Here is a 13427-nt window from a genome sequence, read left to right on the forward strand (position 1 = left end):
TAATCATATTTACACATGTGCATCTAATTATAAGTAACCTCATGCTGATGTCAAGAGGATACTCAGAGCAAACAAGGTACCACTTCTCAGCTGGCTTAGTAGTAAAGTTTTTTTTTTTTAATTTACTCTTGGTGAACAATTATCTTGTTCCTCCAGAAACATCCAGCAATAGACAAACAAACATCACTGCCCTGGAATGTACAGAGGCATTTAAATTTGAGTGAATCTTCACACAGCAGGTTTCCACCAAAGCCCCCCGAGCTCTGCAATACAACAACATTTTGCATTGACTGTGGAATGGCAAATTGACCACACATTCCTCAGAAAAACACAGAACTGGGAGGGTCTTTCTGAATCAACAATCCCCTTCCCACCCTATCCTTCCCTGGGAGGTTACGTAGTCCTATTCATAAATATACCCTAGAAGCAGCAAGGTTTTTGGCTTCTACTTTTCAGTTGTACGTTGGTATTACTTTAATTGCTAAGAACCCTCTAATTTCCAGGTTAAATATTTTCATTACTAGTCTATAGCTATGTGCTTCTGGGCTAATGATGCCTTTAGCTTAAAGAGTTCTTGCCTCGTCGCTGGTGAGAGCCATCAAGAGCCCTTCTGCCTTCATTTTCAAGCCAGGCTTTCCAATCTTATGATCGTTGTAGTAGCTTTTCCTAGCCTCTGCCTTAGTTTGAAGTCTTCAATATTTGCGTCATTTGAGCTGAGTGCTAGGTTGGAAATCCTAGGTAAGCAGGTCACAGGAGAGCAGAATGCAAATGTAAAGTTGTGCAATAGTAAAGAGGTCTGATCAAAGCAAGTACCAAATGGTGATGATCCGGGATTCCTCCACACAGAGGAACCCAACACAGGGGGAAGTAAAGGAGACCTATTTCTGGCGTGCAAAACATCAAAATCTCCCCAAAAGCCATCTTCAAACTCTATTAATTTGGCTACATAAAACTGAGGAACATAATGATCTGATGTTACAGCTCTGCTGTCCTTTCATTACAACAAATCTTTGTCCAGAAAAACACAACTGCCCAAATTACACAGCCTTAGATATTAGGAGCAGTCCATTATTGCTATACAATAATTAAAACAACTGGATAATTCTCTCTCTCAAATAACATGGGACTGATGGAATATAGAGCACAGGGAATAACGCAGACTGGAGCATCTGTAAGTGCATTTGCTTGTGTAGCAACATGTAAATAAATACTATATCAAAATCACTTTGATTTCCTTAGAGATCCTAGTACAATATTTATGGCTTTTCAAACTTGACGGATTTCTTTTGATAAGGTTTCACATACTAATTGCTCTGGAAATGATAGACAGTTCACATCCCATAGGCAATTTGTAACAACTGTATAAACAGACACTTAAAATACAGCTTGAGATGGCTCCTAGTGACTGCGCGTGATTGAAACGTTTACTGAAGTTACAGACATGGAGTCTTCCAGTACAAAGAATGAGCAGTAGCAGGCAATTCATGGTTCTCTAATTACACATTAGACTCTACATCCTTGAGGAATTTATTACAAACTTCTCTGTTCTAATTTGGGGCCCTTTTCATGTAATTTTGCTTAATTTACAACACTTTTAATTTCCCCTTTAAAGCACACTCAAGTAGGTGTCTCAAACACAGAATATTATCAGAAGATTTCTGACCCATGTTTGCTGTTTTTAAAGACAAGCAGAAACTCCTCTAGCTGCAATCCCATCACCGGCAGCAGAGCACCTGGTTATCCACTGCAAAGACCTATCTTGCACTTTGATACTGCACTTTTCTTCATTGCCCTGATGGCCTGGATTTCCGTGATAGATCAGAATGAGATGAAGATTTTTGGGTGGCAAATATTCACTCTGTAATGATTATCAGCAAGGACAGGAGGATGGAGAAGTTACTTGTACATTTTTGGTACAGATGGTCTATGCACCCTGGCTCAAGCCATCATCAGATGGAAGACATTCAATCCCAAATCTTGTCTTGCTCTACCAACTACATAAAGAGCGTTTTTTATCTACACAAATCCATGCTGACGGGTTACATGCACTTGGGTACTTGGAATACCCACACAACCACTGCAGGCACATGCTAGAATGAGGAAAGTGGATTTCTTTTTGTCAAAAGAATGCAGGTTTCTGTGCAAAGGTCCCAAGTTGCTAGGTATCTGCTCTACTGGTCCAGAGCAAAGACAACAGAGATGGGGAAGAGTGTCCTAAAATAGTTAACATCACTCACCTGTTGCCAAGGAGCCTATGGAAAATTCGGGCTCGTGAAGAGCAGTGGAGGTAAAGGTGGGGACCACACAGGCATGTTAGCAGAAGCTTGATTTGACTTTAGCCAAGATGGATGGTGGAAGTGATGGGCACAAACATGCAGAGCTGCGAATCACTCCCAGATCAGACATGTGGCAGGAAAGCCCACTGCACACCAGCAGACCATTAACCTCTTCTCTGCGCTCCCTCCCCTGCTACTGCAGTAGAGGCTTTCAGGAGAAGCTCAATCACACAGAGATAACACAGTACACTTACCATTAATATTTATGTCTCTGGGCTAGTCATCAGTAGGAGAACATGATAGGCAGTACATGGCAGGCAGGCAATATGCGTCAAACATCCGTCTATGCAACATCAGATAGGAACAGTCTTGATTCAAAGCTCCACCGACAGCCTTTTACTCAAGTTGCTATTTGCAAAGTTGTTTTACTTAGATGTTCATGGCAGCAATATCAAAAAAGAAGCCAGAAGCCTTTTTCTTTGCTCCTTTTATCCCTTTCAGAGACTATCTGACACCAGTTGCTCCCCCCATGCACTACTGTGAACCCTGATGCTCAGGTTACCTCTGTGTTTCAGGACCAAGCGTGCTAACCACAAACACATACCCTGTATCACATACAAATGCCAATGAATATTTAAAAATAGAACCCAAGGCCTCTGCCACTATTGCATGACTAAATGCCATGGTTTAACAAAATTTAGAGCAGCCAGCAGTTGCCATCGACTTTAGCAATTACAAAGGAAATAAATTATTCAAGACACCTGAGTATAGATTTTGGACGTTTTAAGATACGCCTTTTCAATTTTATTACCAGAGTGCAAGCTCTTTTTTCCCCCCAAGAAGAAATGTTCTGAGCCGCTTGCCAGGGCACCAGCAGAGAAACCTGGCAGCCCTGTGCTGCACTGCCCAGCACCTTCACTCACCCTGGGAAAATGAGCGACGCAAAGTAGTAGAAGTTGCATCACTTTGCCTTGCTGCATGGTTTTTGTCTGGGGTTTTTTTTTGCTCAGCAAAGCACGCAGCCCGCCTGGGTCTGCTTTTCCTGATCACATTCAGAGCTCGTCATTTTTCTAAAGCATTCAATGATAAACTCTATTAAAGCGCGAGTCTCTCCTGTGCTGCCCCCAGAATACTCTCTGCTCAAGACAAGAAACAAAGCTAAAGACATTGAAGATTTTAAACGTTCTCTAAATGATAGCAAGTGGTGAAAAAAAGTTACTGAAAGCTGAACAGAAATTATGCTATGAGTAATTATTATAATTAGACCATATGGTTTGCCAAAATAACGTTCTCTGGTCTTCTGTCTTGTCACATGCATACTATTTTGTCTTTGCCATGTCTTTGCTTTTTAGTACAAGAAACTCTTTACTTGATTTTTTTTTTTTTTAAAGTCTCTTCCATAAAGTCAGGGCTGCCACTTAAAAAGGTCTCTGTAGCTATTATGGGAAAAGCTATTAAAACATCAAGATTATGGTAACCATAAAGCTGAATAGAAGAATGAAATTTTGAAATTAGTATTAGCCAAAAAATGGCGACCATTTATCATTTTTAATAAGAACAGTGTGGTACAATACACTATTATTTTTTATAGGCTTTACTGAAAGTTACAGAGATTAATCCAATCTTTAATGATTCCTATAATTTCTATATTATCACCTACTATGTCACTCTCAAGTTGGACAGGTGGGAACTGTTTTTCAGTGTGAAACAAAAGATTTGCAGCATTTCCTGTAAATCTTGATGCACAAAAATGAGGCTTCATTACGCATGGCAAGAAACAAACATGAAATTAGGGAAACGAAGAAAATCCTCCCTTCATAACAGTCCCAAGCAACCCAAACGATAATTGCAGTAGTATAGCATTTTGGAAGAGCAGTACATAATTTTGAGACATTTTGAAACGAAGGGTGAGGCTCATCCTGGTATGTTATAAACAACGACAATTTAAATCCAGATACGGTGAATACAGCTCCATGAGTTACGTCTGGACTTTCTTTGATCATGCAGTTCCATAAAATTATGATTGCTTTTTTATTTTTTCAAATGCAATTTATTCTTAAGTATGGGAAGTGCTGAAGTTTTGCTGTCTACTTTACTCCATACCTCTGCTTTCCCTGTCATAGATGGGGCCCTTCCTGATACAGCCGACAGCAATAGCGGAGTCACAGGAAGTTTTTCCTGGAGAGAAGCTATTCCCTTCAGCTCTCAGCTACTGCACTGCAACTGGCGTCAAGAGGAACTGGATGTAGCGTTATGCTTTTATACGATTTAGTACAGACCCATGTTTCTCGGCTTTGTGTGTGTTACCGTCTGTGCCTGCCGCAATCCAGGTTTCCGTTAGAGAAGCTGATGGACACATGAGCCCAGCCCTTCTTCACCTTCCAGCATTTGCTGCACTCCAGGCTAGGAAGTGCCAAGCGTTCACACCTGCTATTTATTCTATGTATTCAGATACTGTAGCAACATTTTACTGTACAAAACACCAACCATACCCCCTATTCCCCCCCATCCAGTTCATAAAAGCCATTGACATTGCAACGCCATATTTAAGCCTGGCCAAGGCATAATTTTCACTTATACAGAAATAGGATAATGTTGCCCTGAATGGAGTGAGGGAAGTACCTGGCCATCTGTAGCTTCAGTCGCCTGCGATGAAGCCTGGTGCAAGATTTCACCCTGGCAGAACACGGCTGTGATACAAACCCTGGCACACGCAGCTAATGCCCCGTTAATACCACCTTCGTACACCTCTGTGACGGGCTTGAGTGGGTAATGTCTGTGTCAATAGCAATGTTGTATAAACTTCATAACAGACCCATTTTTGGTGAATAATTTGTAGATTTCTCTTTTTTTGCTCTGATTGCTTGCATTCCTTGGTGTTCACATTTCTCTTAAGTGGTACTGACAGGGTGTTTTGATGGTTATGGTAAATTTGGGCAATGATAAAGCATAACTGATTATCTGATGAGTGTCCTGTGAATTCATTCTGTATTCTCATCTTGCTCACTAAATTTTGCTGCCTGCTTGTAGGGGATATTCATAATTTCAAACTTCACTCCAATTTGATTAAGCAATCAACATCCATAGCCCCATGAATAACATAACACGAGCTGGAAAGGAGGCTCGATGCACCACAACATGCTGTCTGAGAGTGCACTGGGAAGAGGAAAGAGGATTATCAGGGAAGACTAATCCCTGGCACAATATACCATGTATGTGGCCCTACCCAAACCCCCGAGGCTTCTCTCCGCCCATACCAGTCGTCTGCTGGCAACTGCACTGTGGTTTTTGGAGTTTTGGACCATTTTTCTCTTTCACAGTTTTATTTTAATAGTAAAGCTACATGAATTATGCACTGTACACATTTTTTTGTGGGCCTACAGACTATTTCATTGCCCTGCTAGCACTTTGGATCAATTTTTTATCTTCTCTTCTTAAATAATTGCCAAATAATTTAAAGGAGTCAACCTGGATGCAAACATCACTCAGTAATTCTCCCCTTGACTCCATGCTCTGCCCTCTCCATCGCACAGGGCCGCCCAGCTACCTCACAGCTTCTGTGTCTCAAATGCGGGTTTTAATAAGAAGAATAATGATTAATGAACAAGATTAATCTGAAGTTAACAACACATTTTTGGATGAAACCTCATCTATGCTAAACCTGACAATGCGGTTACTCAGCAGCCAGCCAGTCAACCATTTGCACACAAAGAAATGTGCTGTCCTTGCCAGATGGGACAGGAAAAAAGCACGTGCCCTTCGTCTTTGCTAATATTAATTAATTGGTTTGCAGAATTTAACTTAGAACAGTATTGAAGTGCCACTAGTCACTGTTGCCAGTGTCAATAGGGTGACGATGGGAATCATCATAAAGATGTGAAATCACGGAAGGCAATGAACAGATTTGAGAGGTCATCTCTCCAACCTGAGGCATGATAACTATGACATCTCTGAGGTTTTTCAGACTTTTTCTTACAAACCTCCGATGATGACAGTATACAACTTCTGATATGGTCTAGCAGGGCGCAACACACACCAGCGGAGGAATGGGGCTCTACCACAGGCTGCGTTGCTGGCATCTCCTGACCACACACCAACGGTAACGGCAAGTGGCCCCTTTCTACTTGGGGGGGGATAATTATTCTTGTAAACGTAACTGTGCCCATGTGTTTTTTAGTGCTGGCTTATAGTAGCAGAAAAGCTGGATACTCATGTACGTGGCATGTACATTAACGAGTCAGAAGTGTGTAAGAATGAGGAAAATGTATAAATCAGCCAAGTTCTGCGTCAGACTCATCCTCACAGCAATTTGCTATGTGTGCAGGGCTGTGGTTGCTTCCCAACCCCTTGACTCCACGCTCACCAGGTAGGTAGAGCTTCACGTATGGGTAATTAAAAAGGTGAGAGGTCTTCATTACCTGAAGCCTAATCAATAATCACCTGTATCTGTTGCATCTCCGTTTTTCTGTATCTCTAAAATAGTTAAATATTTTATGGCTGTACACAATTGACCTGGCTTATCTCTTGCAAACAGCTTCCAGCCCCAGTCGATGGCTGGCTACGCTGGCTGCCGTGGCACCGGGAACATTAATGACTACTGCACCGTGCCATCGGGGATTTTGACGAAATTTTAACTTGAAGTTCCCTCAGGGAGAAAAATCAACAGCAGCCTTTATCTATGACTGAATGGAGAATGTTGTGAGATGGAGAGTCCCGTGGTGTTGTATTTACTACAGTTAAATACACAAACCTATTTCAAAATTGTCTTATGGGCAGCAGACATCCTCCTGCACCCCCACCAATCTAGCATGCAGGCTGGCAGGTTTTGGAAGAAACGATATGGTTTTTTGTCTGACAAACTTCATAAACTGTCTTATAGAAATTTACAGCTCAACCTGCACTTGCCTGAAAAAAACCCCACAACCCGACCCGACCTGTATTTGCCAAAAGGGCTTATGATACCTTTGGGGAACCAGGTTCAGTGTTTACTGAAACTGGTGAACCTTGCCCAGGATTAGATTTGATGCCACTCAATTTCATGCACCTCTGGTTTAAATTTAAATTTTTGGAGTCAGGCTCAACCCAGTAGTGACGCAGCTGCTCTTGGACTCTGTGGAAAGGGCCAGTTCCCCCAGCCATGCCCCTTTCCAACGGAGATGCAACCCTGAACTGCACCAACCAAAGAAGATGCTTCGGACACTTGAAAAGTTGGGTTGCTGGGCCCACCAAGAGAAATACTGGTCCACTGAAGAAGAAAATTATGAATTGGAAGCTTACTTCTGATAATCTGCTAAGGAATGGGAAATTATCAGATGGGCAATCCTGGAATGAAACACTACCACCCCTGGCATAAAGGATTAGGGTAGTTGTGGCAGCGGGTAGTTGTGGCAGCTGATTCATGGTGAAATAAAGATTATGGAAAAATCTTACCAAGCGTGGAATGTATCGTGCCATGTAACTACATCAAGCCAACCTTAAAAAAGAGCAACAATGCAGAAAGCACTCACAAGTGGGTAAATAGCTATATATTTGCTACAACCTTTACCCCTACTAATCACGCAACATATTACTTCTGGAAGCCAGGAGATGCACGCTTGTTCTCTGTGACACTGATTCAAGCCTAGGTGATTTCACAGCTTTTCCCACTGAGCAATGTATAGATCTGTATGATGCGCGCTCTGTTTGTAAGTTGATTTCAATGAGGAAATTTCAGTAAAAAAAAAAGAATAGCAGCTTGATATGGTCCACAGAGTGGCATCAATATCCTTCCAAAGAAACACTCATCTTCACCTGACAACCAGAGATAAAGTACCTCCATGGCAGACACTGTCAGTAGCAAATGGAAAGGAGAGAGAGGAGAGATCGGCCAGAGAAAAAGATAAAGGGGGCTGGACTGAAGCTGCTAATTACTTATGGGCAAACATCAAATGAGAATAAACACACTGTAAGCTGGGCATGTGCCTAAATGATGCTTACACAGATTTTTAATTCTGCACTGTATTTTTGCTCTGTGAGATTCAGTCGTTGCTAATATTTTCCAGGCTTGTTCTACATAAAGTGCTACACATACCACCTTAAGGAATGACTCACAGATTTAATCCGTCAGTTTGTTTTCTGTCTAAAGTCAGAGAGAGTTAGCCTAAAAATCTTTTTTTTGGGCACTTGCTTCAGTAAAGCTAAAGGTCCCTGGGCTTGTTTTAAAACATATTTCAATGTGACCTAGCTAATCCTTTAATACCAGCTTTCACTACCTTTGATCAGCCTCTTACTGTAGCTATAAGAGATTAGATCAAACCTTTAAAAAAAGAAAGCTGGTTGTGGAGAATTTTCTTACTGCAGTGAATTAATATTATGATCAACTCCAAGGTTGAAATATCTGGCCAAGCAGTGTGGGTGGTATGTCCTTTAGGGGAGATCTCTGCACAGACAGGCACTGCTACGTGACGCCATGGCACCTGCCTGTAGTACACAGGAAAAAACCACTCTGTTCACATACTTGATAGAAAAACAGTGTTTTGATATATACCAGCTGAAAACAACATCACGGTTGCACATTTAGACATATGTATCAGGTAACAGAAAATGCCAGAACCAATACCTCCATTTATTTTTCCAACAACAAAATATCACCCCCATAGGAAGCGGTGCTCACACAGCCAGGACTATTGACTTACACGAAGCAGTATATGCATTCAGGGACCTGGAAAGCCAAATTTGATTGCAAAAGCGGAGACACATCAATGCTGTGTTTGTATTAACAACACGCTTTCTGCTATGACCATCTCAAGGGAGCTGAACGTAGATCAGCCTCCCTGGCCACTTCTGAGAGCTTTGTCTGAAGGGGCCAGCTCAGGCTGGGTTTGGAGGGTAAGGGTGGTTGCAACGTGGTTAGCAGAGCCTGGGAGCTGGACTCAGATCTCTAATTTATTTTATAAAGAGATCACAAGATGTTACAACTTTCAATAAATGCCTATTGACTGAATTCTGTCAGACAACAGACTTCACTCATCTTTAGCCAGCCCCTGCTGGCTCTACCCCCTTTTCAATACAATTTCAATCTTCATTTAGTGGAGACTGCAACTGAGCAGGGGAATAAACCACATGACTAGCTCACAGATGATTTCTTTTTAAAGATGTCATCAGCTGTCACTGATAAATAAAAAAATCCATTAATGTCATGTTCTTTATTATTTCCAAGGTCTTTACTGAAGAGTTGAGCCTCTTTCTTTTTAGTTCTCCAGGAGGGCAGCACGCGTTACAAACCCCAGACGTCCTACCTCACTGCCTGTCTGTGACAGCCCAGCTGGGGCACAAACGTATAATGGTAGATGGTTGGTAGGAAGCCTGCAGTGGTGCTGACACCGAAGGTGATAAATGACATATACCAGTTGAAAATTTGGGTCTGAACGCCTGTGCTGAAGTCTGTTCTTGACTGCGACCTTATTTTGCAACTACTGCTCACAAAACCCATCCCTGCTGAAATGAGGCAGATCACATACATCAACTCTGGTGCTTAAATTAGTGTCAATCTAATATGAGCTTGGCATTTGTGTTATTAGAAATATTTGTCATTTCAGAAATTTCTCAATTAAAACAGCACTGCATGTTCTCTGTGCTGTCAGAAATATCAAGCCAAAGCATTCCCAAATTAGGGAAGAATTTATCCTTATCCCTTATCCTCAAATATGTTGATAAACTTGTGCACAAACTGAATCAGCAGTTTTAGAGAAAGGATTATGTCAGATTAATTTTAATCTAATCCATTTCTATCTCCTGAGAAGCTTTTTACTTCTTGCTTTTAATAATTTAAACAGTGACTGTGGCATAGTATAAAAAATAAATGATGGGAGATGCACTTTAAGTGGAAGTTACAACTCTTAATCACTTCTTATTTAAATGAGAGTTTCATATGCCTGATTTTAAGTGTAATGAAACCCATTTTTGCTGAACTGTAATAATCTTCAACATGTGGAACCAGACACAGAAGAACTACTCTCTCCTGCAGCTCCCAGAGCCAGCAGGGAAGCCCCATGTCTGACTCACCTGCTCTCCCTAAAGCTGCTACGGAAAAAGATACCTCAAGTGAATTTTGGGCTGTCAAGAAGAAATGCTGCCACACTGCTTAGATCCAGCTCGTGGGGATCACCACCCTAATTTTCCAGTTGTGGCATTTTCCAGTTTGTTCAGAAACCGAGCCTTCCCTCCACCGCTCCCTGCACCCTGCAAGCAGAACCGACCGCGCATGACACAGTTTAACTCTTGCCTCGTGACCCAGAAAGGTCTGCGATACCTCCTGGTGCTGCATGCACCACGTTTGGCCAACAACTGACCCCACCGCCACTGCCACATTCAAACATGCTGAAAGCATCACTGACCAGTGCTAAAGCAAAATACTTCTCTGACTTTTTCTTCTTTTTCTTTCTCAGCTCCAAGGGACAGTTTACCTGCTCATATTTTTGCTCCAACCTTTGGAGCAATCCATGAAAGGCTGCTCAATGACCTTGCAGCATGTTGACAAATAGCTGAACCAACCTGCAACCAGCTTAGCAGGTTTTTTGCTTGGTTTCCTAGAGAAATTGAACTTTTACAACCACGTTGCCCACCCATCTGTGAGATACTCCTCTCTAAATTAGTTTTTCACTAATTGGAACCAAATCTGACCAAGCAGCAAAGGCTTAGGAAGACATTAAGATAGAAGAGAAAGAGGAAAAACTATTAATGCCTCAATAAAGAGAAGGCAGGGGTAGTTCAGCACTTTGGCAATCTGCTTGGCAAGAGGCAACTGCCCAGTCCTGGGCATGTGGGTTGTGCAAGAAGCACATTTTTAAAAAGCTCTGGGCATACCACATGGGAAGAAACTGCAGGAAAATAAAGGCTGAATATTAAGGTTACTGTAGTGAAAAGGTGTGGGGGACATAAAATGTTCCAGGTCACCTGCTATGTAAGAAATACGGCAAGAGAAGCATTCTCATTCTAACAAATACAGAAAAGTGATAGAACTTCTAGGATTCAACTTTCCATTCCTCTAAAGATTTCATATTAATGGGAATGTGCCATAAGAAAAAGATCTGGTACTGAGAAGCTGATTTAACACTTAGGGGAACACGTGCTTCAAGGCTCTTGCCGAAAGCCATTCTGAACTGGTCATCCAGCAGAAATGCTCGATGCATTCACACAGCGGTATGGACATTGCAGAGTAGGCAGAACAGGCTGATGCTGCCTGGACAGAATGAAATAATCCCCTGCTTTTAGGTAGACATTAGGTGGAAATGTCCTTGGCCTCTTTGGCTATGTGCTATTTCTACAGTAATTTCTTCCCTTTCCATTACTCCTTTCAAGGTTGACTGTTTTCCAAAGTTTTAACATAAACTTTGCTTAATGTTGACTGTAAGGGCACTAGAGGAGAGTACTCCAAATGTTTGTTCCCGTTGTTACAACAGTGGCTCTAAACATTTATTAATAATGTATTAATTCTTCATAAGTGACAAATGAAAAGGCAGTGTGACAGTTTTCAAAGAGGAGAGAGAAACAACTGTAAGGTTGGCACTACAGGACAGGGAGTAAAAGGGCAAAAATACTTGACAGCAACTGAAGAAAACTCTGTCCAAAGCGCTCCCTGCTGAGCAGCGCTGCTCAGGGGGTGAAAGCCCCATACGTTGATCCTCTGATGGTATAAAAATGTCTGATAATTGCCTTTTTCCTTCTGCACTGTTCTGCTTAGTTTTCCCAGTTTTTCTCCCCTTCCTCCTTGTACTATGCAGCGGGGGGTGTATAAGCATGAGAGAATACGAGATGCGATTTGTGCGACAGATTATTTACGAGACAAACTCCTCAAACCTTTCATCACGTAATAGAGGCCATCAGCCATACTTACAGCCAAAACATTTCCACTGTTTCCAGCCCATGAAGTGCCCATCATCGCTTCAAAAAAAAAAAATAATAAAAGGAGAGAAAAACTGACCAGACGAGTAAGCACACACTAATCATTTTTCTGCAGAGCACAGAAGTGGTCTTAGCACCACTTTAATCAGTAAAGTGCTTTCTGAAAACATGTCTGGTGTCTACGCTTCACTACCTACTGTACAGCATGAAAGGCGGAGATTGAGATGAAATCAGAATTGCCATCTCTTCTGTCAAATGCTAAAATTTAGTTAGTTCTACTTGATTAAGCTGTGCAACAGAACTAAAAGTTCTCCTAGCTACTGGGAAAAAAAAGAGCAGGAGAGAACGAGAAAACCTGAACACATCCATTATGTGAAAAGATGTGAGAATAATTCTCTGTCAACATTTCAGCTCACAGACACAGACTACACGCCTGTGTTTCCAACAGGAGTAATGGCATCAGATGGGAAAGAGTTATTTGAACAACTGAGCTTTAATGAATCCCCTCCTCTTTGGGAAGATGGACTTTCACAAGCGCATTGAGAACATGAGCACTGCAGAGAGACAGAAAACTTATTTTCCTTTAACTCTTGCCTTTGTTCAGTCAGAGATGCGGTTCCCAGATGCTCAGGAAAGTTGCCTGACTCTGCAGCAAGGAGCAGAGGGACAAAGTGTCTGGGGAACTGAGGTTCAGGACTAGAAATCACGTTGGGAAGGTTCAGTTCCTGGGTCACCAGGAACATCATTAGTGGCCCTAAGCAAGTGGGCAGGAGGAGACACATTTTGTAGAAACGTCAGCAAGTTTCCATCTGCATATCTAAGCACTTTGCTACCTAAAAAAAAGCTGTCAGCTGACTTATTTCTTCCACAGATTACTGAGATAAATTAGGAGGAGTGAGAATAAATATGTTACAGATGTGATGAGTGGTGGTATGGGCTATGGACAGAGAGATCTCAGAAGAAGACATACCTCTAGGGAATGCAAGGGGAACATGAAATTTAAATAATCAAGTAATTGAGAGATCATTTTCACCAGTTCTCTGTGTACATTCACCATTTCTCACAGCACTTGGAAATCTCAATCTCTAACTCTATAGGGTTTTCCTGCGAGGGCAGGAAGGCAAATGTCACGAGAACATCATGTACATAGATCTTTCTGAAGATGAACCAAGAGAAAATCGGTGGGGGGAGTGAAGGAAATCCTAAGACAAGTTCATTTATCTTCCCAGAGAAGGGAGGGGGAAGGATTTACAGACTCGTTTGTTCTGC

At 41.8% G+C, this 13427-nt stretch overlaps 1 protein-coding gene across 2 annotated transcripts in view; it reads right to left on the reverse strand.

Moving 5' to 3' along the window:
• Positions 1 to 13427, reverse strand: part of LOC140657952 (contactin-4) — a 258606-nt gene that overhangs the window by 86584 nt on the left and 158595 nt on the right. The gene's annotated exons all lie outside the window — the stretch shown is intronic.

This window comes from Ciconia boyciana, chromosome 11 (genome assembly GCF_034638445.1).
Source record: "Ciconia boyciana chromosome 11, ASM3463844v1, whole genome shotgun sequence".
NCBI classification, from domain to species: domain Eukaryota; kingdom Metazoa; phylum Chordata; class Aves; order Ciconiiformes; family Ciconiidae; genus Ciconia; species Ciconia boyciana.